The sequence below is a fragment of the Microtus pennsylvanicus genome, chromosome 13, assembly GCF_037038515.1.
Source record: "Microtus pennsylvanicus isolate mMicPen1 chromosome 13, mMicPen1.hap1, whole genome shotgun sequence".
Taxonomy (NCBI): domain Eukaryota; kingdom Metazoa; phylum Chordata; class Mammalia; order Rodentia; family Cricetidae; genus Microtus; species Microtus pennsylvanicus.
Genome location: NC_134591.1, coordinates 44,777,078 through 44,799,881, shown reverse-complemented (window position 1 = coordinate 44,799,881; position 22,804 = coordinate 44,777,078). Strand labels below are relative to the sequence as shown.

Below are 22,804 nucleotides of genomic sequence, written 5' to 3'. Positions count from 1 at the left end.
ATTAAAGGTGTGTGTCACCATTGCCTGACCTCTAGTGGCTTTAGCTTTGCCTCTGGTCTTCAGGCAAGATTCATTTATCAAAATACAAACAATATACCACTACTAGTCCCTCTTTCCAGATATATTTAGGTTTGTATTAATATGGCAAAAGTCAACCAGTTAGCACAGACATCCTTAAAAACTGGTAAATTCACAGAGGTGTGAACATTCCTGATACTTCTATCCTTCAGAGCTGTGATTTGTCCACTCCCTCACTCATCCCTTCAGCAAAACGTACTATATGTCAAGTCTAACACACGTTCCCCTTTCCTCGAACACCTGAATCTACACCCCACAATGCAGCTCTAACCCTGCAATCTAGCACTTGGTTTTAAGACTTCATTTATCTTCTTAGAAAATATTAATTTGTAGTGTGTGTGTGTGTGTGTATATGCATGCACATGTGTTTGTGTGTGTGTGTGTGACTGTACACTCGTGAAAGGCAGAGGACAGATTGGAGTACACCATGTGGCTTTCAGAGATTGTCTTAGTCACTATTCTGTTCTGTGAAGTGGCCCCATGACCAAAGCAACCATTATAAGAGAAAGCATTTAGTAGGGGGCTGGCTTATAGTTTCGGAGGTTTGTCCATTATCATCATGGTTAGAAGCATGGCAGCACACAGGTAGACATGGTGCTGAAGAAGTAGCTGAGAGCTCTGCATCCTGATCTGTAGGCAGAGAGAAACTCTGGGCCTGGCATGGCCTTTAGAAACCTCAAAGCCCAAATGGCACATTTCCTCCATAGGCCACACCTCCTAATCCTTCAACTCCTTTAAAAGGGCGGCATTCCATGGTGACTACCCATGCTAACACATGAGCCTATGGGGCCACTCTTACTCAGAGACTGAACTCACGCCAACCTTTGGGGCAGGCACTTTTACCCTCTAGGCCATCTCGTCAGCCCTAGTCTTTTTGTTTTTTTGAGATGGGCTCTCGGGCCTAGAACTTGAGGCAATCCTCTTGCCTCAGCTTCCCAAGTGCTAGGATTAAAAGTGTGGGTAGCACACCCAGCTGAGTGCCGTCTTCAGTTGCTTCTTCTGCATCCCAGAAGCCTCACGAGCACTAAGCATAGAAGCTTCCTCGAGTCTAGACATGGGCTAGGTAAGTGGTCAGAGGAGGGTGGAGTCACCTTACGTGAGCTAATGTTCAGATTCTCACTCTCTTTGGAAATTCCTGGGGATTTTGTTTTGTTTCTCAGAAAAAAACAGAGGCAGTGGCTCAGTGGACAATGGCACTTGATGGCACCGGATGACTTGGCTCTAATCCCTGGGAACCCACACAGTGGAGGGGAGAACTGGCTCCCCTGAGAGCTGCCCTCTGACCTCCACACGTGTGCTGTGGCAGACAGGTAGGAACACAAACACAAAAAAGTTTTAAATAAATAAATGTGAAAAGAAAGGGACGAGCTAGTAGATCTGGCTCTATGAACGAACTGAAAGGGTAAGAAAGAAGCTGGTGAACATGGAAACGAAATAAAGGTCTCCTATAGATCCGATAAATACATCAGGCCCTTAGCAACCTTGTAGCAAAACTTCTTCACCGCCTTCCTGCTCTTTTCTCCCAGCTCTCAAGTCTTTATCTGAGACCCCCAGCATCATCTTTAAATTAGTCTGCCCCAGAAAGGCTCCCTAGGCAAGGGGTGGAACCTGTCTGGATAGCATTTATGTGGAGGAAGACAGTGAGGTTGGAAGAGACAGATGGGCGCCATTGGCTACTTAAACTGTCTCGTAAACCTTCCCTTTTAGTTTGCACATCCTCCTTCAAGACTGGGTGATTCAGGACTGAAGAGATGACGCAGGGGTTAAGAGTTCTTGTGTAAACTTGAGGACATGGGTTTGGATCCCAGCACCTATATAACTCACACATGCTTATAACCCTGGCATTATAGTAGTGGAGGCAGGAGGATCGCTGGGCCTGGCTGCTTGCCAGCCTAGACCAAACATGAAGGCAAGCTCCAGGTTCAGTGAAATACACTAACCACCTAAAGGAATGTGAGGATGGGTGCTAGGAAAGGATCCCTGAGGCTCTTCTCCCGCCTCTGTGCACTTGCCTGTGCCTATCACACACACACGGCACATACGTGCACACACACACACACACACACACACATAAATAAAAACAAAGTCATTTTTAAAGTACTTGGATTTTAAAGTACTTTCAAAAAGTGCTGATACTTTAAAAATTCCTCATAAATACTATTTCAATGGCATTTATAGCTACATTCTACCCTGCCTTATTTGACCAATCCTTTAATGCTATCTACGAAGAAAAAAAGGTGTTTTCAATTTTAAATGTTTTTGGTTTTTTTTTTTGCTTTCTGTTTGTTTGTTGTTATGGTTTTGTATGTTTTTTGAGACAGGACCCCTGTTCCTGTTTTTTGTGGCAGACAGTTCTGGCTGGCCTGGAATTCACAGAGCTCCACCTGCGTCTGCCTCCCAAGTGCTGGGATTACAGGCACATGCCACCACACCGGCTAATTTTGCTTTGAAAGTTGTTTTCTGGACTTTTAAAAATCGCATTACTTGTATTTATTTCTTGCGTGTTTGGGTGTGCATATGCCATGGCACACGTGTGGGGTCTGAGGACAGCGTTCGGGAATCCGTTCTCTCCATCCACCGTGTGGATTCCAGTCATTAGACTCGACAATGCCCCCACCTGCTGAGTCATCGCTCTGGCTCGCTTGTCCTATCATAAATTACACTGCGGTGGACTTTTTTTTTAAAAAAAATATAAACCTTTATTCATTTTCCTAATTATTCCCTGGGGATGGAGTCTGTGAAATAAAATTGCTGATCAGAGAGCAACTTTACTAAAACAGAGATTGATTCTCAGCTCAACCTCAGATCCTTTATCTTGTTTTATCCTTTAAGGTAAATCTGAGAAATGAAAGTTGGGGGGACGGGAGTCCTTGTTTCCGTTTGGTTGAGGGGGATTTGGCAGAGTCTCAAGGCTAACAGCAGAGACTAGATGTGGTACCCTACAGTGTTGGGGAGGTTTAAAGTTGCCGTTCTAACATCTGCTGAATCCTGGACAAGTCATACAAACCCTGCAAGTCAGAGTGTTTGCCCTAAAATAGGGGAAACATCACCTTCTTGGATCTATGGCAGAAATAGAGTCAGCAGGACTATGTATAAACAATCTGGGGCTGGATGTTGGTTTGTGGAAGCTATGCAGCGTTTATTATTTTATTGGCCCCTTTAATTCTCCTCCTCCTCTTCTTCCTCTTCCTTCTTCCTTCTTTCTCCTTCTCCTTCGTTTCCTTCTCCTTCTTCTTTGCTTTTTTTGAGACAGGGTCTCTCTACATAGACCTGGCTGTCCTGGAACTCACTATGTAGACAAGGCTGACCTCAAATTCAAAGAGATTTGCCTGAGTGCTGATATTTAAGGAGTGCACCAGCTTTTAATTCACTTCTTTCTTAACTGTCTTCCCCCTCACTTGGGCTCTATTTCGAGGGCATGTTTTGTAAAGAACTGGCTGCCTCCCCTTCTGAATTCAGGGCAGCTTTAGCCGTATTTCACCTGTGATTATAGTGATTCCTTAGGGGATGTTACTTCTTTCAATAAACATGTATCTGGGTTTTTTTTCATATCTCAAACTACCAATGTAAATTTCTATTACTTTTCCCACTATATAGCCAGCTTAGCACTTTTGAAATATTTTAAAATTATTATTTATGGGGCTGGAGGGATGCCTCAGAGTTTAAGAGCACTAGCTGCTCTTCCAGAGAACCTAGGTTCAGTTCCCATCCACACGGCATTTGTAACCCTAGCTCCAGGGGATCTGACACCTTCATATACACATATGTACAGGCAAAACACCAATGCACACAAAATTAGTAAAACTTATTTTGGTTTTGGATTGTTTTTTGAGACAGGGTTTCTCTGTGTAGCTTTGGTGCCTGTCTTGCAACTAGCTCTTGTAGACTCACCTGGCCTTGAACTCACATAGATCTGCCTGCCTTTGCCTCCTGAGTGCTGGGATTAAAGGCGTGCGCCAACACCACCCAGCCAAAAATTATTATTTATGTGTAGGTATGTGAACTTGTTTGAATTTATGTACACCCTGTGCATTCAGGAGCCCTTGGAAGCTAGAAGAGGCTGTTGGGTATCCTAAAGCTAGAAGAGGCTGTTGGGTATCCTAAAGCTAGAAGAGGCTGTTGGGTATCCTAAAGCTGAAGTTTTGGGCAGTTGTGAGCCACCCAGTGTGGGTATAAGGGAACCAAACCCAGGTTCTCTGTAAGAGTAGTAAGTGCTTTTAACCTCTGGGCTTTTTCCCAGCCCTACACTTTTTGTGGGGGCAGGGACAGGCTATTGCTTTGGAATCCACTATACAGCTGGTCTTGAACTTACGATACTTGTGCCCCCAAATGCTGGAATTACTACAGATATGCTCCACCAAGCTCAGCAATTTTGTATTCTTAAATTGCTAGGATTGAAAGGATCTGGAAACTGGGTATGTTGGAACAGGCCTATAGCCTCCTAAGACAGCACTTAGGAGATGAAGGCAGGAGGATCATAAGTTCAAAGTCATCTTCAGCTTTGTATCAAGTCTGAGGCTAACCTAGGCTACAGAAGACCTTGTCTAAATAAATAAATAGTTTTTTTTTTTTTTTTGGATTTTCGAGACAGAGTTTCTCTGTGGCTTTGGAGCCTGTCCTGGAACTAGCTCTGTAGACCAGGGTGGTCTCAAACTCACGGAGATCTGCCTGCCTCTGCCTCCTGAGTGCTGGGATTAAAGGCGTGCGCCACCATCGCCCGGCAAATAAATAGTTTTTAAAAGGGAAGTTTGCAGCCTCTTTTTATCAAAGTAGGAAGCCTGGCTACTGGTTCCAGTTTTGCCAGTATCTCAGTGCATGAACCTGGGAGTTACTCAAGCTCAAAGCCTTACTGTGCTCATCTGAGAATAATACTGACCCCATCAAGCTGGTGTAAAGTTCAAATAATAGAATTAATATAAATGTGCTTCATTCACTGTGTTGACAAAAAATATATATAAGTTCATATAGAACCTATGGGAAACTTGCCTAACTTTACTAGTTATGCTAAAATAGTGGTGGGGGATCAGGGGGAGGAGTGGGGAGTGAAGGGGGAGTAGGGGGAGGAGTGGAGGGTGATGGGGGAGTAGGGGGAGGAGTGGAGAGTGATGGGTGAGCAGGGGAGGAGTGGGGAATGATGAGTGAGTAGGGGAGGAGTAGAGAGTGATGGGTGAGCAGGGGAGGAATGGGGAGTATAGGGGAGCAGGGGAGGAGTGGGGAGTGATGGGGAACAGGGGAGGAATGGGGAGTATAGGGGAGCAGGGGAGGAGTAGGGAGTATAGGGGAGCAGGGGAGAAGTGGGAAGTGATGGGTGAGCAGGGGAGGAATGGGGAGTATAGGGGAGCAGGGGAGGAGTAGGGAATGATGGGGGAGCAGGGGGAGTAGTGGGGAGTGATGGGGAGCAGGGGAGGAGTGGGGAGTGATGGGGAGCAGGGGAGGAGTGGGGAGTGATGGGGAACAGGGGAGGAATGGGGAGTATAGGGGAGCAGGGGAGGAGTAGGGAGTGATGGGTGAGCAGGGGAGGAATGGGGAGTATAGGGGAGCAGGGGAGGAGTGGGGAGTGATGGGGGAGCAGGGGAGGAGTGGGGAGTATAGGGGAGCAGGGGAGGAGTGGGGAGTGATGGGGGAGCAGGGGAGGAGTGGGGAGTGATGGGGAAAAGGGGAGTGGGAGAGGATCAAATAAAGTTTCATTTTATTTTTCAAAGATTTATTTTTACTTTATGTATATGGTGTTTTGTGTGTGTTGTATGTCTGTATACTACAGTGTACAGTGTCTGCCTAAGCCAGAAGGGGGTGTTGGATCCTCTGGAACTGGAGTTCCAGATGGTTGTGAGCCACCATGTTGGTGCCAATGCGGAGAACCAAACCCAGGTCCCAGGAAGAGCAACAAGTGCTTTTAACCACTGAGCGATCCTCCAGTCCTGTGACCATACATTTTAAACCCTGATCTGCCCGCCCCATCCCAGGTAGGAAACACGGAGGCTCCATAAAGAATAGTGATTTGTCTAAGGTCACATGACAAGTCAGTTGGTGGCTAGGATGCATGTCTCCCAGATTAGGCTGGGTCTAAGGAAAATAAAGCCATAGCAAATTTCAGGTGAGCGAAATAGCATTCTCAGGACAGAGTGTCAAGTCACCATGCGGCATTTACCAGCTGGGCTGTCAAGTCTGCTTATCTGGACACAGTGCGGCTTTCCCGGGAGGTTTTATGAGAACAGAGAGAGGAGGAGAGCAGAAAGGAAGGGTTCAGATGGAAACCCCCTTGAGGGCATCTTCGGGGGGGGCAGGGGTGACAGAGACATTTGCTAGAGAAGCAGAAAGTATCTCAGCAGGCAGCTGCCTGAGGCAGATCTGAGCAGACAGGTTGCTGGCTGCACTGCACAGTGGTGCCCACAGAACCGCATCTGTACGATAAGCATTGATCAGATCTTCCCTCTTTTGTGACAGCCACATAAAATGATAAAGCTGGGAAGCTCTCTGTCTCCGTGACGAGCAATACAGATGAAGGCCCAGAAATCATCTGGGAAGCCATACTTGGTCCCAGACTTCTCAGGGGGTGTCTCCCCAAAAGGCTGTTATAAAAAACAACCCTTTCAGTCTCGTGGGCAGCAAAAAATACACAGCTAAGGAAGACATTGACTTCGGTTAGGATAGGAACAAGCAAGAAGGAAAGAGACCGCAGTCCCGCAGGAAGAGATGGACTGGGTAAATGGAGTGCAGGGGCAATGGGTGTGCTTTTCTGATGGAGTCTGAAGGCTCATCATGGCTTTAAGTCTGAGGGACCTGGGTTGGGCTCTCGCAATAATTATGCAGCTACAGGCAAATCACACCCTTGGCCTCGGTTTCTGCGTTATAAAATAAATGAATAAAATGGCTTTTTAGAACTATTTTTTTAGAACTATTTTTTACACTTTAAAGTCAGCATGTGAATGAATGCTTTACAGGATCTGGGAGGATGGATTAGTTAGTCAGTAAAACGCTTGCCCCAGAAGCACAAGGACATGAGTTCAATACCCAGGATCTGAGCAAAAGCACAGGATCTGAACATGGTGGCTTGTGCTGGGGAAGCAGAGACAGGAAGATTCTCCAGAGCCAGCTGGCCTACCCTCCGAGCTTTATAAACCTCTTAGTTTAAAAAAAAATACTTATTTCGTGTGTATGCTTATAAGTGCACATGTGTCACCGTGCTCCTGTGGAAGAGGTCAGAGGTCAGCTTGCAGGAGCAGGTCCTCTCCTTCCACCACATGGGTCTCAGGATCAGGCTTAAGTCATCAGCCATGGCAGCACTGACCTTTACCCCCTGAGACGGCTTGTTAGCTTCGTGTGTGTGTGTGTGCGTGTGTGTGTATGTGTGTGAGTGTGCGTGTGTATTTCCTATCAAGTCATCTTAGTTTGGGGTTCAAAATCAAGCCAATTAGATTCAGTTTCCTGTTCTATCATTTCTGCATTATTACCTGGATAAAGAAAGTCACATGACTAGCACAGTTAAACAAGCTTTGTTGGGAAGATTGTAGGTGATGCGGAAGATGCATTTAAGATAGCACAAGGAACGCAGGAGAAGCCTGGTGAATGTCACCCTCTGCCCTCCTCACGGAACATTTATTAATGGAGAAAGGAGGCAGCTGGAGGTGATCAGGATAGCTCAGGAGCAACCGGAAGAGAGTAAAGGTGAAAGGGGAGAACTGACCCCGTCAAGCTGTCTTCTGACCTCCTCGTCTTCAGTGTGGCACACTCACTGCCCCCTACACATGTCATGTACACACACAGAGAGACACAAACTCACACACAAACACAAAATAATAATAACTTTTACAAATTTGAAAACTTTTGAAAGGGAATTGGGTCTCTGTGTGGATCTTGTTCTATCGTAGGCCATCTTCCCCCAAATCACGCTTTTACAATTTGCTCTTTCTTTCTGACTGCCAGCCTGCCACCACCAGCGGAGCCCAGGCTCACTGCTTTCCCAGGACTCTCAGAGCCACAGAGACACTCTCGTGACAGCTACCATTTATTGAAGATTACTAAACACTAAACATTCTGCTAGTTGCTTCAGAAGCATTCTAGCTTCACACAATCAAAACTTGATGCACGTTGCTTTCCTTCCTTCTGACCGGAAGGAGCGAGCCAGGGGTACCATTACAGCCGCATAGCACACAGCATAGTGACAGTGGCTTCTCTGGTACTGTGCTTTACAGTCTACAAAACTCTTGTCAACTCACACTGTTCTTGAGTCCTACCTCCACCGCTCACTCACTCACCCAGTCCACAGTCACCGCACACCCACAGCTTTGCCAGGCCCTCCCTGAACACTGCAGGGATGGAGCAGGGGCCTCGTGAGCACATTCTCCATTGCTGATGGTTCCTTTCACAATCCTGCACCTTTCCCATGCTGCTCTTCTGGTAGGAGCATGCCTTACTCTAGCGCTAGCTACATCTTTAGCATCCAAGAGACTTCGCTGACCCATCTGCCTACTACGGCTCCTGACTCCCACAGGTGGCCTTTCCCAACTTCCATGGTCTTCCTCTTTTGTTTTTATTTAGTTTTATTTTGTGCAGTGTGTGTGTGTTTGTGGTGTGTGTGTGTGCGGTTTATGGATAGAGGCGCTTTTACCTCTGTGCATGTGTACCCCTGCACATGCAGAGGCTAGAGGAGGGCACTGGTATCTTTCTCTATTGCTCTCCACCTTGGTTTTTTTCTTTTAGATGGACTTAATTTTTTTTATGTGTATGAATGTCTTGCCCATGTGTCTGTATGTGCACCATGCTAGTGCCTGGTGCCTGTTGAGATCAGAAGAAGATGTCGGTCAGAGTCCTCTGGGGCTGGAGTTAGGGTGGTTGTGAGCCACATGCTCTTCCTAAGAACGAGCCCTTGTCCTCCACAAGAGCAACAAGTGCTCCTTCCTGATGAGTCATCTTCTCAGCCCTGCCACTTTATTTTTTGAGACAATCAAATTTCAAGCTCCAGGGGTCTTAACGTCTCTGTCTCCACCCCCACAGCTGGGCTTCCAGGCAGAGCAATCATACCAGGTCCTTACACACTGAGGCTTTCAACTTAAGTCCTCACGCTTGGGTAGCAAGGGCTCTCCTCTTCGGTTCTGAGGCACAGAATGAGTGTGTTCTATCTGCTTGTATGAGGGTATGCACCTGCATGCTCGTGCACGTGCACATGCGCGCGCGCGCGCGCACACACACACACACACACACACACACTGTTTATAATCTACAGCTTTTCATCTGAATTCTGGGAAGGAGGGATGAGAAGTCCACTCCGCACCTCTGCTGGCTCTAGAGGCTGTCATCCTGCCCTCTCAAAATCTCTTCCACGCTTAGATGCCAAGATAGAGTTACATGAGGATGAATTTTTCTGTTCACTGTTTTCTTCTTGCCCACGACACCAGTGGGCACTGTAGTCTGGTCCAGCGCCTGCTCTCCTCATGCTGTGAACAGCCAAGACACAGCCAGTGCCTAGGCTGTACTGAACCTCACAACATTTTCCACCTCACCCACATGTGGCCGCCTCCCTAACCGGACCCATCACCCCCACAACCTGACTCTTCAAGTTCCTTCAAGGTTCCTCTGCTTCCAGCAGCAAGACCCTGATCCATTGCTGACCAGAACTCAGGTACCCCTCGCTCATATGCAGGGCCACGACCCTCTCCCCTAACTAGTTCCTGCCACTCCCTCTGAGGGTGGGACAGACCCGGCTGACTTCCCTACCTTTGCCTACATTCAAGCTTGTCCCCCTCCAAGCCCCACCCCTATGTCTCCATCCACCGAGACCCCCGACATGGGCTCGATTCTGTACCCTTTCACTCCCAGTTAAACCACACTCAGGTCCCGGAAGCCCTAATCCTCCACCTGACCAGACACCCGCTCCTGCCCTGCGCCCCTTCCTTTCAGCCCTTACTCAAGCCCCTCTGGCCCACCCCAGCTCTCCACCTACACACCCCCATCTCTCTTGCCTTCCCTCCATCCTCTCAGTACCCTTTCACTACCCCCAGCAGCCGGGTACCCTCTCCCGCGGCTAGATGCCTCCAGCCACCCCTCACTGCCTGCATCTGCCCCCGAGCCCCAGCGGTCGCTGATCCCGGCGGACCTGGGATCCCGGGTGCGAGGCCCGCGCTCCTGCTCTGCTGCTGTGCGGGTCTCTGGCGGCCTCCCGCAGCCCCTCTCCGAGTCCCCTAGGCTGCCTTGCACTCGGTTCTCCAGCTGCTCGGGGCCGCGCCCCTTACCTCGGACAGGAGCCGGCTCCCGGACGGTGTAGCTGGACTGTCGCACCTGCTGCTGGCTGTGGGCGCGAGGCGGGCGGGGAGGGTCTGGTTCCCACCTCGGCTAGCGAGGGCTTAGGATTTGGCTGGAAATGGGTTGGGTTCCCGCTGGGTCCAGGCCCCGCCCCTGGGCGGAACCCTGTAAGACTTGCCCCGCCCCTCTGTCCCTGGCAGGTGTAGGGAATTCAGGATTTCTTGGGAGCCCCAGACCCTCTTATATCTGGGTGACTATTACAATCTGCCCTAATTCTCAGCCCACGTTCTGTAGTCTTCACTAACTGGGCGTTCAGGGGGCTTTGGTAATAATGTAGATGATGATGATGTCGGGTTTTGCTATTTCCAAATGCTTTACTCCGTTTTCATAAACACTCAAGGAGCCGGGCGGTGGTGGCGCATGCCTTTAATCCAGCACTCGGGAGGCAGAGGCTGGCGGATCTTTGTGAGTTCGAGGCCAGCCTGGTCTACAGAGCTAGTTCCAGGACAGGCTCCAAAGCTACAGAGAAACCCTGTCTCGAAAAACCAAAAATAAACAAACAAATAAATAAATAAACACTCCAGGAGGGAGCACACCTGTCTACAGGTGGAAGCTAAGAAAGGAAGTTGGGTGTCATCCTCTGCCCCATACATCCATCCCTTCGTGACCCGTGTCCTTTGAGTCTGCTAATGATACCATCTGAATATAGCCTGTCCTTCCTCTTCCATTTCCTTTTCTCTGCAATATGGTTCAGGGACTAATGCTTTCCAATTCCTGCCTCTTCTCTCCACCCCCTAGGGCAGTGGCCTGAGTAACCTTTTGAAATGTCATCGACCTCGTTAAAAGGACTGTCACTGCTTCCCTGCTACCAGCCGTGGGGGCTGCTAACTGGGGTGCTTTATATTCTTGTCTGAGCCTTAGGAGGGCCCACTCTCCCAGGAGTGGTAGGTTCAAGAGGTGTATATAGCATCTCACCTTCAAATCCCAGTACGGACTTCATTTCTCATTTTCCTGAGGTCACTGGATTGACAGTTTGGGTCTAGAGTAATTTTCCTTTTCTTTCTTCTTTCTTTTTAAAAATAATTTATTTATTTTTTATGGACTTTGGTGTTTTGCCTGCATGTATGTCTGTGTGAGGATGTTAGATTCCCTGGAACAGAAGTTACAGCTGTGAGCTGCCATGTGGGTGCTGGGAATTGAACCCGGGTCCTCTAGAAGACCCCTTAACCACTGAGCCATCTCTCCAGCCCCTCGTTGTCCTTTTCTTTTCTTCTCATTTTGTTTTTTGTTTTCTTTGTTTTTGTTTTTGATTTTGATTTTTCAAGACAAAAGCTCACTCTGTAGACCAGGCTGGCCTCGAACTCAGAGATCCCCCTGCCTCTGCCTCCCGAATGCTGGGATTAAAGATATGCATCACCATCACCCAGCGTTGTTCTTTTCCATAGTCATCCCTACCCCAGATCTTAGAAGTATGAGTCAGGTTACAAAGCCAGATTTTTCTCCGTTCCATGAAAACTTGTATATAGTGTTTCTCAGCAGCCCAGGGAACAGCCCAGATGTGCCCCTCTGTGCCTCTCCTTCAGACTCACGGTCCTTACACTGCTTATTAGGATGCCTGCCAGTCCTTCCAGTCCAGTCCCCGCACCCTGTTTGACCTCTAGAACCCCAGTTCTACCCATCACACCTCTGGAGTCCTCAGGTGACCTCTTTATCTTTACGAAAAGCGTATCCTCCTCTGGGACATGGCCTCCACGGCAGCCCTCTGCAGAAAGGTAAGTAATCTTCTCCACATCATTAACACCAGGAGGTGGGGCAGCATGGCTCTCCTTTGACCCCCAGTCTTATCATCCTCTACAGTTGGTTCCTCACCACTGACCCCTCGTCGCTCCTCGCATACGCTGAAGATCTCAGCCTCTGGCATGGTTTGCACTGGCTGTGGCCCCACCATCCTCCTGGCGGCTTCAGTTACTTATGGGGGGTGTCTTGACCATCCCTCTGCCACTTCTTCACGCGACTTCACATTGACTCCTACAGTCCCACCTGACCCTCCTAGGCACCTACAACCTTGATAGCCTCGAAACAGAACACCCTAAGCTGGACTTGTTCCCACAAGGCCTAATTTTATTTTCTCGCTATCCATCTGATCCGGTTTGAAATAACTAGCCATTCTTCACAGGAACAATGAGAGAACATGGAAAACAACCCTTTCAAAGTTGTCAAACAATATGAGAGCAGATGGCATTGCTTTCCTGTAGCCTCAGGTCTGATTGCTCGCTCCTCTCTCCCCTGAAAGGCCATGAAAATGGAGGAGAAAGAGCACAGGCTTGGACCCACAAAGACTATGGTTTTCTTTATCTTTATTCTACTACTTGCTGGCTGAGTGATCTTGGGTCAATTACCTCATTTTTCTGACACATGCACCCCTTTCTTATCTTTAGGAAAATCAATACCAAAAACTGCCTCAGGATTGTTGTGGCGATTGTACGAGAAAATGATTCCGAACAGCTCTTGACAGAGTGCCAGGCACACAGCAAGCACTCAATAAATATGAAATGCTGTGGTTATAACGGCAGAAAAATGCCATTTCTAACCACAACTGCCTTCTTAGAAGCACGAGTCCCAGTGCGTAGAAGATCCTTTTCTTCAATGTCTGTCCTTGACAAATGTAAGTTTAGGAAATTGGGTGACCAAATTGCTGTGTTAAAAAGCAAACAGAGCCGGGCAGTGGTGGCACACACCCTTAGTCCCAGCCCTTAGGAAGCAGAGGCAGGTGGATCTATGTGAGTTCAAGACCAGCCTGGACTACGAGAGCTAGTTCCAGGACAGGCTACAAAGATACCCTGTCTCAAAAACAAAACAAACAAACAAAAAAAAGGAGAAAACAAAGAGGAGAAAAGAATTTGGAATTCACTCAGCAAAATAAGAGGAAGTGATAGAGGAGGGAGAGGTAAAAGAAAATGAGTAAGGGAGTCATGCATGGCTTGAGGTGGCTCAGTGGGTGACGCGCTTGCCCAGAAGCATGAGGACCAAACTCAGGCAAAGCCAGACACAGTAAGACCAGTCTGTGATCTCTCTGCTTCTACAGTGAGACAGGAGGTGGAGGCAGGAGAACTCCAGGCATGTACAGCCTCACACAAGAGACCCTGTGTCAAAGCTGGGTGGAAGGAAAGGATTGCCACCTGAGGTTGTCCTCTGACTTCACATGTACCTTAACACGCATGTGTACACACACACACACACACACACTTTTTAAAGTCAGTAAAAGGTAACACAGATCAGAGACAAAAGAAGCCTGCACATCCCTCCATCCCCACCCCTACCCTTCCACAGCCACCCCCCCCCCCAGCTCTGTTTGAGGAAGGTCAACAAGTACAGGAGCAGTCCTGGGAGAGATGTCGTTTGTCACACAGACGATGAGACACCTCCTGTGACCCTGGAGGCTTTAGAAAAAGACCCAGGGATGCTTTCTTTTTTTTTTTTTTTTTTTTTTTTGGTTTTTCGAGACAGGGTTTCTCTGTGGTTTTGGAGCCTGTCCTGGAACTAGCTCTGTATACCAGGCTGGTCTCGAACTCACAGAGATCCGCCTGCCTCTGCCTCCCGAGTGCTGGGATTAAAGGCGTGCGCCACCACCGCCCGGCCCAGGGATGCTTTCTGAGAAGGGGCTGTGTGGATGCTTGAGTGTGGAAGTTGAGCCCTAATTGAAAAAAGAGACTGGAGGTAGGGGTAACAATAAAAAGCTCACAGAATTTGCAGAAACCATGTGGGGAGGTTTGAAATTATGAGATTTATAAAATGTGAAAATGAGGTCCAAGCCCTTTGCACCTAGATCTTAAGGGAATGAAAAGATGATCCTGGCATTTGGTTGTGTCATTTACATCCCCAATATTCACTGGAGCTTGACCACCACAGAAAGGAACAAACTAAATCAAATTTTAGATTGTCATTATTTCTAGATCCAAATGCCCAAGAAAAAATGGGAAGAAAAACAAAATTCCACCTTTTGCCTTGAATCAAATTGGCTATCAAAGTCCAGTGGTGGTAGAACACGCCTTTAATCCCAGCACTTGGGAGGCAGAGGCAGGCAGATCTCTGTGAGTTCGAGGCCAACCTGGTCTACAAGAGCTAATTCCAGGGCAGACTCCAAAGCTACAGAGAAACCTTGTCTCGAAAAACCAAAACAACAACAAAAAAATTGGCTATCAACTATAATCACGGAAATACATTCATTGTCAATATAACCATGCAAAGTGCCTACCTGCTCATACTCTCATTTTTAAGGTACACTTGTTATAGTTAGTTATAGTTATACTGGCCTTCCCTGTCACCTGAGTACCCTGTCCCTTTAAGAGGGCTCCACCCACTCCAATCCCCGCCCCCAAGGCAAGATGGTCTTGAGGCCCCTTTCCTTGCTCTCCGTCTCTGCCCACTCTTCTTCTGCAGAGGCAGCCTCTGCCGCCCTCCTCCCCTCCTCTTCCCTCTCTATCTCTCTTTTTCTCTCTGTCCCCCTCATACCTCCTAACCCTTATACCCACTAAATAGACTCTCCATTCCCTATTTGTTCCTTACCTGCCATGCTTTTTTTCTAAACTCAGAGTACAGGTAAACCCACACTACAAATCACTCCCAGGGAGTCAAACCCCTTTTATAGGCAAGAAATAGATTACTCGGTGAATGGAAGAACCAGGTATAGGGTCTTCTAGTCTGTGTCCAGGCTCAGAACATTTTCTGTTAGACTCGTAGCAGTCTTCAGTGGATACCATTAACACTAAGATTTCCACAAACAAAACTGCCTTAGATTTCTTCTAATTGCTAGGATAGAGAAATCGGTGCTCCAGGGTGGCAGTGTTTACATGAGACATAAAACTGATGCTTCTCATAAAATGAGAATTGTTCCTCAGAACAGGCGGTAGCGTAAGTAGCTGCCATTTGGAATGAACAGAGAAGTTACTCCAGCCATAACAAACAGCTCCCGAATTCAATTGCTTGGAACATTGATCATTTATTATTTATCACAGTTCTGAGGTTGGCTGGATGGCCCCTTTCCTAGTGTCGTATGGGCTCACTTGTAAAATGCATTCAGTCGGAAAGTCTGGCCGAGGATGCTGGCCGAGGATGCTGGCCGAGGACAGGGCACCACAGTTCTCCATGGGGCCTCACACACAGTCGTCTGGGCTGACCACATAGCCTTGTGATGGCATTCCAAGAGGGTAAAGGTAGAGGACACATCCTAAAGTCGCAGAGGATGGAGACTTGCTTGAGAGATGGCTCAGCAGTGGAGAACACTGGATGCTCTTCCAGAAGACCCAGGTTCAATTCCCAGCAACCACATGACAGCTCACCACTGTCTGCTGTGCCAGTTCTGGGGAGTCTGACACCCTCACACCAATGCACATAAAATTAGATTTCTAAAAATGATTAAAAATAGAATAAAATAAAAATTCAGTCTCAGAAATCTCATTTGCAGCTATTAGTTAAGACAAGACAAGCCCAGTCAGATTCAAGAAGAGGGAGAAATAAATTTCACCCGTGATTGGGGTGGAACCCAAGTCACAGCACATAAGCAGGTGCGTGAACAACTCATGGCCTTCACCACTCAAATCAGAAGAGGAAGCAGATTTAAGTGACCACACCAACGACGGGTATCTCCAACAACACCTCCTGTGTTGTTTTCGCTGTGTGCAGTATCTCCATCTGCAAAATGAATGACCTTGCAGGTCCACTCTCCCCGTTTCCATCTCCTGATGAAGTTGGCATGGTTACAATGTGCACCGAGAGCTGTGCCCCATCACCAGAACATGGCACTGCCAACAGGGATCAAATGTGAGATAAACACAGAAAACATTTGCCATGTAGATACTCGAGTGACCAGAACCCAGCAAACACCCACTGCTCCTCCCTCTCGCTTGCCGGCTCTGCTAACCCTGCACCTGGGCCAGTCTATTGTACTTATCCGGAATTCTTCATGCTGTCCCTTCCTTTCGATTCTGTGGTTAAAGCTTCCTTACTGTCCTCCTCTTGCTAGAGCCTTCGGTATTGCCTATACCACACCCCACAGGGCCCCAGAGGCCTCTTCTTACGTCCATCTTAGTAACTCCACTGCCATCCTCCAAATCCCATCTCTTTAACATGAACACGTGGCTCTTCCACCCTTTGCCTTCTTACCTAGCCACATACCCCTCATGTGTATCCACATTAAACTATTGGGTGTGCTCTGATTATGACCTGCTCTGTAACATCTCCATGAGTCTACATAAGGTTTTTCCCTCTCTTGGATGTCATTCACTTGATACAAGTATCTCCTGAGCCCCTTGATATAGTTTTAATCCGAACTATTTCTTATGGATTGATACAGTAAAGGTTTGGTTCCTACAGTGGTGCTATTGGAGACAGTGAAAGGGTCTTAGCTGGGGTCTCTATTGCTGTAACAAACACCATGACCAAAGCAACTTGGGGAGGAAAGGATTCATTTCGCTTAGACTTCTACATCACAGTCCATCACCAAAGGAAGTCTGAGCAGAAGCCACGAAGGAATGCTGTTACTTGTACAACCAGGATCACCTGCTTAGAGGGGTGGTACCACCCACAGTAGGCTGGGCCCTCCCATGTCAATCATTAATCAAGACAATGCCTGACAGACTTGCCTGTGGGCCAGTCTTATGGCGGCATTTTTTCAGTTGTGAGTCCCTCTTCCCAAATTACTCTAGCTTGTGTCAAGTTGATGTTAAACAAACTAACTTAGGAAGACCAGCCTAGTGGGAAGTCTTAAGATCACTAGGACACCTTCCAATGGGGAGAAAGGGACTCTCAGCCTTTCTTTCCTCTTTAGGGATCTGGCCATGAGCTAAGCAATTTCATTCTATACTACATACTCTGGCCACAGGACCAAATCTGTCATGGCTTTTTTTTTTTTTTTTGGTTTTTCAAGACAGGGTTTCTCTGTAGCTTTGGAACCTGTCCTGGAACTAGCTCTTGTAGGACCAGGCTGGCCTCGAACTCCCAGAGATCCGCCTGCCTCTGCCTCCCGAGTGCTGAGATTAAAGGCGTGCGCCACCATCTCCCGGCATCTGTCATGGTTTTGACTTCCAAAATAAACCTTTTAGCAGTGTAAATTGATATATTTTACAAACATTTGATCTAGAAGTGGAAAGTTCACTAATACACACTCAGTATGTGTGGAGGTGAACAACACATGGATCCTGACCCAAAGGACTTCAGTGTCTGATGCAGCAGGATAATAGGAGCAAGATACACTCTCCTTCAGTCCACAAAAGCCGAGGCCACAACCACTGTCCCTCACAGCACCTCTTGGATCGTCCTTAGAAGAGCGGAGGGATCATCTGCTGAATAAATACGCTCATAAATACTTGCAAGGAGTTTCACATCTGGCATCTCTGACTTCCATGGTAAGCCTATGAAGAGGGGAACAGACCACAGCATCTTAGATGGGCACAAGCGATAACTGGTTCGTGGTCTCTTAGGAAGACCTAGCCACTGTGAGTGGCGCCATGTCCCAGGGATGGAATGCTACACTGTGTGGGTGGAGAAGGCAGGCTGAGCAAAGTGTTTATCACTCTCTGTCCATGGATGGAATGTGAGCGGCTGTTCTAAGCTCCTGCTGCTTTGACCTCCCCTCCATACAGAACTGTGAGGCCCAGATTGGCCGTATGTCCCTTAGGTTGCTGTTTTCGCATAGTAGGGTAGGTCAGCAGTGAGGATCCTGAGATCTTAGGCCTGGCCTGTGCTTGATTCTGGGATGTAGACTTGACATTTAAGGAGCAGATGGCATTAAGTGCTCAGAAAAGCAGCCCAGATAGATGGGCCAGTATGCACAAAGCCCCGTGAGGTAGTAAATGGTCTTGAGGGAACCCCAGAGAGCCTTGAGCTTGGAAGCACAAGAGGGACAGGTGGTGAGTGAATCAGGAGAGGTCAGCCAGGCCCTGAGATCAGCACCAAGGGTGATGTACCTAATGACCAGGAAAGTACAGAGCTCTTGTAGGGTTTTATCAGAGGGAGGGTTTGTTTAACATTCATTTTTTGAAAGATCTTAGCCTATATAATAGAGAATGGATTAGATGTTCTAAGATATTTGGGGTAAGGAAAACAGAATAAAAGCTGGCAGAGTCGTTTTTCTCAAAGATAAGGCCTGAGTTCAGAGACACTATGCGATGTAAGGACAAGATTTGGTGACTATTTGATGTAGATGGGAGAAAGGAATTTAAGACAACCTGTAGAAAAGGAAGAAAAGTCCCAGGGACAGTGGGGTTCTGTAGAAGAGTGCAGGGTCCCAAGGGAAAAGGCGGTAACGGCCCTGTGATGGTTCTTCACAGCTGCATTAATTGATTTTGCTCAGGTCAACCCCACCATCATTTCAGCCCGAATCCACCACTGTCACCTCCCTTGTCTCTGCCTCTCCCACCCTCAGGACCTCCTTCATTGCCGCTACCAAGCAGAGAGAAAATAACTTATAATAGAGTCTATAACTTAACAAGGAGAGTAGACAGCATTCTGCAATCAAGGTTTTAATTCAGTACTTGCAATTGTATTGAGGAACCAGAGGACACTCAAGTCAGCCTTTCCCGAGCAAAGCAGTCTCAACAAGCTCCCTTCTGAAGATGTGGGAGCTACCTCGCCTAGGTGGCTGCTTTGCTTTGGGTTAATTGCCATTGTTTAGAAAGTTGTCTTTATTAAAATCTTTCTGACATAGCCATGTCAACCCTCTGTTCCTACTTCTTGGCCATTATATCATCCATCCATCCATCCATCCATCCATCCATTCCACTAAGATTTTATTGATAACTTAGTATTTGCCAATCAGTGTTCTAGGCACAAAGCACATAGACATTACCTAGGAGAAGCTAGACTCCTAGGAATAAAACAAACATAAATAAACACAATGCATAGGGGATTTTCACATAATAAGAAACACATGTGAGGTCTTAGTCACACAAGATGATAGAGTAGAGAGTTGGGAGGGTAACTCGGTTGGTAGAGTGCTCGCCTAACATGCACGAGGCCCTGAGTTCTGCCCCCAGTACCACATAACCGGGACATGGGAGTGCAAACCTGCCAACCTGCACTACATGAGCCCTGTCTCAGGGGGAAAAAAGTAAAGGGAAAGAAAGTGATTGGCGAAGGGGCTGTTTTAGAACGATAAACAGGGAGATCCTCTGTGAGAAAGTGACAGTTGAGACCATACAGGAGAGAAGGGATCAACTCATTTGCAGCATGAGGAAATCAACGTGGAGAGGATAAGCGATTCTTCCAGGGTCACCATGGCTAAATGACTGACACTCAAGGGCCCGTCGCCTGCAGTACATACACAGCAGTGACTCTGGACTACAGTCTGTGCTTGGGGTCCTCCGTGTGTGTGAGCCCACCCTGCAGAGTCCTCTCGGGTCCTCCGTGTGTGTGAGCCCACCCTGCAGAGTCCTCTCGGGTCCTCCGTGTGTGTGAGCCCACCCTGCAGAGTCCTCTCGGGTCCTCCGTGTGTGTGAGCCCACCCTGCAGAGTCCTCTCGGGTCCTCCGTGTGTGTGAGCCCACCCTGCAGAGTCCTCTCGGGTCCTCCGTGTGTGTGAGCCCACCCTGCAGAGTCCTCTGGGGTCCTCCGTGTCCGTGAGCCCGCCCTATGGAGTCCTCTCTCAATCTCATTGGTCGTCACCAGCCACTCATCCATGGACCCTCTCTGTCAAATGTGGGACTTGATCTAAAATAAATATAATGGATAGAATCAGTTCTAAGACCCCCACAGGTCTGGGTTTAAACCTAACATTTGCTAGTTAATGTTATTGCATTTCTCACTGCAATGTGAGGCTCTGAATAGTCTATGGGCTCCTTAAGGGAATTAAGTTCAAGGAAGTGGTACATAAAGAGACATTCAGTGACACCAACTACTTAGAGAGATCTCACCTTTAATCCTAGCACCCTGGAAGGCAAAGGGAGAACGAGCTCTATGAGTTGGAGGCCAGGTTCTTAATGAATTTCTGGCCAGCCATGGCTACATAGTGAGACTGTCTTAAAAAAAAAAAAACTAAAAAACAATGACAGCTCTTATAGCTAAATACACTGTGTTCTGTTCACCAAAGATTTTTTTCCTCCAGATATATTTCTATGGAATTGAAGAGCAGTTATTAGTGCTAGTCTATATCAAATAAGTCAGAGCGCCTGCTAAGGGTGGCTGACGTGGAGGCGCTGTGGCCCTCTGCAAAGGTTTAATCTCATACTCCCTCTTGTGTCCGAAATGGGAACTGCACTGCCTCTGGACTGACCAGTAGCCATGGTGCTGAAATAAACCAGGTTGTAGAGGCTAGGAGAAGTAACATTTGTTTGATAAGCACCTAAGGGGTTATTTCTGTATATCATCTTTTGTCACTAATAAATCATTCAACAGAAGCAAAAGCCCAAGATTTAGAGTATTAAATGACTTTTCTAAGTATTCATGGATATTAAGAAGACCTAAACAGAAGGAAAGCTAGGGGGTAGGGGATTGTTCACTGTGCTGTAGGATAAAGGCAAACACTCTTGGTAAGTTTGATCAGGTCCTCTCCCCTCTGGATTTATCACCAACCATCAACTCTCTTGTGCCTTAGTCTCTGCCCACAGGATGATTTGTCTCCTCAGAAGTTGTGGCAGCCCATTGTTTTCACACAGACTTTGTCTCAACCTTAGATGCTATTCTCAGTAGCCCTCATATATCTAGACAGCCACTTCTGACTTCACCGGCCACGTGGTCCTTTTTACTTGGAGAGAATATCGTCACTCTCGTTTCTGTGCTCTTTTGAACCTTAGACTTCCTGTGTGTTCCTGGAGGCTAAACGGTGGCACGTTCAACCCTAAGAAATTATGTTCGCCTAATCTCTCACTAAACAGCAATTAGAACGACAGTGATGGCCAGGCAGTGGTGGCGCACGCCTTTAATCCCAGCACTCAGGAGGCAGAGAGGCAGGTGGATCTCTGTGAGTTCGAGACCAACCCAGTCTACAGAGCGAGTTCCAGGACAGGCTCCAAAGCTACACAAAGAAATCCTGTTTCAAAAAAGCCAAAAAAGAAAAAGAAAAGAGAAAAAGGAATGACAGCGATGATCAAGCAGCTCCCACTCCCATCGAGCTTACGTTCTAGTGAGGCAATCAGATAAATAATCACACGGTGATCTATGGATCATGGCTGTGAAAGATACTCTGAAGAAGATGCACCGAGAGAACTGGGGAAATAGTTCAGTTGGTAGCGTGTGTTTGCTCAAAGTTCTGGATCTGAAGCTAGGCCATGGTGGTGCATGCCTTTAATCGCAACTTGGGAGGCAGAGGTAGGCAGATCTCTGAGTTCAAGGCCAGCCTGGTCTACATAGTGAGTTCCAGCCAGACCCATTACACAGAGATGCCCTATCTCAGAAAAAAAAAATTTTAAAAAAAAGTTTGATTCCCAGCACCAGTTAAACCTGGTATTGTGGTGGAGCTGATTGCACACCACCCTTGAGCACCTGAGTTGCACTGATGGGGTGATAGGCGGAGTGGACATCTTGCCCCAGCAGACGTTTCTTGTGCAGGCAGAGGAGTTCCCCCCAGGGGAGTAAACAAGGTTTTATGTGAACTTTGTTCCCACAGCAGGACAGCCTAGGAAAGATTAGACTATATGCAGGTTTCATGTCTGGACAGCAATATTAGGAGAACAATATACCATGGAATTGAAGAATTGGGGTCAAATTATGCCACCATTTAAACAATACCATTGACTTTGTCCTTAATATTAACAATAACGCAGGGAGAAGGTTCCAAGCCAAAGATAAAAGGGGTGGGGAATTATGTTTTAATGAATGCAAGAATTATTTAGAGAAAGTGGGAGTACTGACAGTTGTGATTATACAGGTGTGCACATTTGGCCACACTGACAGTTGTGGTTATACAGCTGTGCACACTGGGCCATACTGACAGTTGTGGTCATACCGGTGTGCACACTGGGCCACACTGACAGTTGTCAGGGTTATACAGGTGTGCACACTGGGCCACACTGACAGTTGTGGTCATACAGGTGTGCACACTGGGCCACACTGACAGTTGTCAGGGTTATACAGGTGTGCACATTAGTCCACACTGACAGTTGTGGTCATACAGGTGTGCACATTGGTCCACACTGACAGTTGTGATTATACAGGTGTGCACATTGGTCCACACTGACAGCTGTCGGGGTTATACAGGTGTGCACATTGGGCCACACTGACAGCTGTCGGGGTTATACAGGTGTGAACATTGGGCCACACTGACAGTTGTGGTTATACAGGTGTGCACATTGGGCCACACTGACAGTGTCAGGGTTATACAGGTGTGCACATTGGGCCACACTGACAGTTGTGGTTATACAGGTGTGCACATTGGGCCACACTGACAGTTGTGGTTATACAGGTGTGCACATTGGGCCACACTGACAGTGTCAGGGTTATACAGGTGTGCACATTGGGCCACACTGACAGTTGTGGTTATACAGGTGTGCACATTG

The 22,804-nt window shown here is 47.5% G+C and overlaps 1 protein-coding gene across 2 annotated transcripts in view; it reads right to left on the bottom strand.

The window, feature by feature from the left end:
* The window catches only part of Rab3b (RAB3B, member RAS oncogene family), a 64,709-nt gene extending 54,269 nt beyond the window's left edge, over positions 1 to 10,440 (bottom strand). The window contains exon 1 of one of the 2 annotated variants that reach the window (XM_075946204.1): positions 10,308 to 10,440. The gene's annotated coding sequence lies outside the window, so the exon portion shown is untranslated. Of the gene's footprint in view, positions 1 to 10,171; positions 10,282 to 10,307 lie in introns of those variants that run through there. The other variant, XM_075946205.1, reaches the window with a different exon arrangement.
* Positions 10,441 to 22,804: the final 12,364 nt, after the last annotated feature.